Source organism: Alligator sinensis, unplaced genomic scaffold (assembly GCF_000455745.1).
Source record: "Alligator sinensis unplaced genomic scaffold, ASM45574v1 scaffold1399_1, whole genome shotgun sequence".
Lineage (NCBI taxonomy): Eukaryota > Metazoa > Chordata > Crocodylia > Alligatoridae > Alligator > Alligator sinensis.
The window spans coordinates 71,098-72,909 of record NW_005843513.1 but is presented as its reverse complement, the minus strand read 5'-3'; the positions used below and the strand labels follow the sequence as shown (position 1 = coordinate 72,909).

General features: G+C 39.0%; 1 pseudogene; it reads right to left on the bottom strand.

Moving 5' to 3' along the window:
- The window catches only part of LOC102380385, a 65,026-nt pseudogene that overhangs the window by 18,783 nt on the left and 44,431 nt on the right, over nucleotides 1-1,812 (bottom strand).

Here is a 1,812-nt window from a genome sequence, read left to right as displayed (position 1 = left end):
AAGGTTACAAACAGAATAATAGCACTGGACTACATAGCATCAGGCCTCTCGCTCTTTTGGAGGAATTATTTCCCTGTTGGATTATCTAAGTTTTTAGAGGTTGCTCTGGGCACTATGGAAACCAGTAAGTTTATTTAACTAGGGCTTCCATTTCAGGTGCAGCATCAGAGGGGCAAACCCCATTTTAAAAAGTGAAGCTCTGATCTGGAATCACTTAAAAATGAGACATTGGCTCTACTCATGGGGGAAGCTATACATATATCTGCTAAGCGACGTAAGAACTGAGGCTTAAGGCTGAAGTAAACTTTACCCATACCTGGAAACCGAGGGCTTAAGGCTGAAGTAAACTTTACCCATACCTGGAAACCAACTACACGTAGCTCCTCCTGCTAACATTATGGGTGCTCTAACTTGGTACAGCATCACAATACAAAGGTGGTATTCATCCAAAGACAAACTGCTATGACATCCTTTCTGATCAGGGCCAATTTTCAAGTTAATGTAATTATAGTTTAATCAGCTTGGCATCAATATGAAAAAAACAAAACAAAAAACAACTTATGAAGAGGCTAAAAAAATACCTAATTAACATAGCAGCTCTAGGTACTCCATTCCCAATGTGTGGCTTAGATGTTCTTTAGCTCAGTCATAAACCTACAGAAAGCCTCAGGAAAAACAGGGATCAGGCATAGGAAATAGATCATAAACCTGAATCTTGGAGACCTTAAAGTGCTGGAACAATAACACTGTGTTCCTAGCCCAGACCGTGTTTTTTCAGAAAATACAAAATAAGGTCCAAAATATTCAGCCGGTCACTATTAATTGACATCCATGAGAAAAAGATGGAAATGACTTGATTATTTCAGATGACAGGTACCTTACGTGTGTCGGCAAGTACAGGTCGTACACAAATCCCGAGTCCACATCAATGGCGTGAAATCCTACTAATGAGCCATAGATCACTTTTAACCGTTGTCCATTTTCAACTGTCAGGTCCACTGACAGTGGTTTGTGATGAAGTGAAGTGAAGGACTGAAAGAGAAAAATCAGGTATGTATTCCTAAAGCGTTGATAAGATTAACGCCCGAGTGACTGGTTTTAGGTTCTTTTTATGATTATGACCTCTTTTCATGTGCACTAAATTTAGTTGCAGGCTCAAATTCCTAAAAACAAGGCTCAAGGAATTACGTATCCAACTTCCACTGGCCGAGTGACTGGTTTTAGGTTCTTTTTATGATTATGACCTCTTTTCATGTGCACTAAATTTAGTTGCAGGCTCAAATTCCTAAAAACAAGGCTCAAGGAATTACGTATCCAACTTCCACTGGCTTTCATAGGGACGTGTGGCCCATCATCATTAAGGGCCCCTAAAACTCCCTCGTTTTTCAAACAAGGCCCATTGTAAGAACTTTTGAAATTTCCACCCTTTTCACTCATTTCCCTAACTTGAGGATGAGTGGGGGAGAATTTTGTTTCGGTATCCAAACATATTTTCAAATAAGATATTACAAAAACTGGTCACTTCTTGTAAAACCATATCTGAAGTACTTATGAGACAACTGGCATTTGCAGTTGTCTAAATGGTCTAAATTTTAAAAAGTGTATCCACTCACTCCTTAATTAAAAATAAATGTTACACAAAGCAACACAAGCAGAAACGGACAGAAAGTGATAATGGCATGTTCAAACCGAGATGGCAGTCTACTCACCTTGAAAGCCATAAATTTGTGATACGGCTTTGGAGCCCAAGCATAGACTTCGACGGAGTTTTTCAAAGCAACAACAAGAAATTTGATTCTCTCATATTTCACT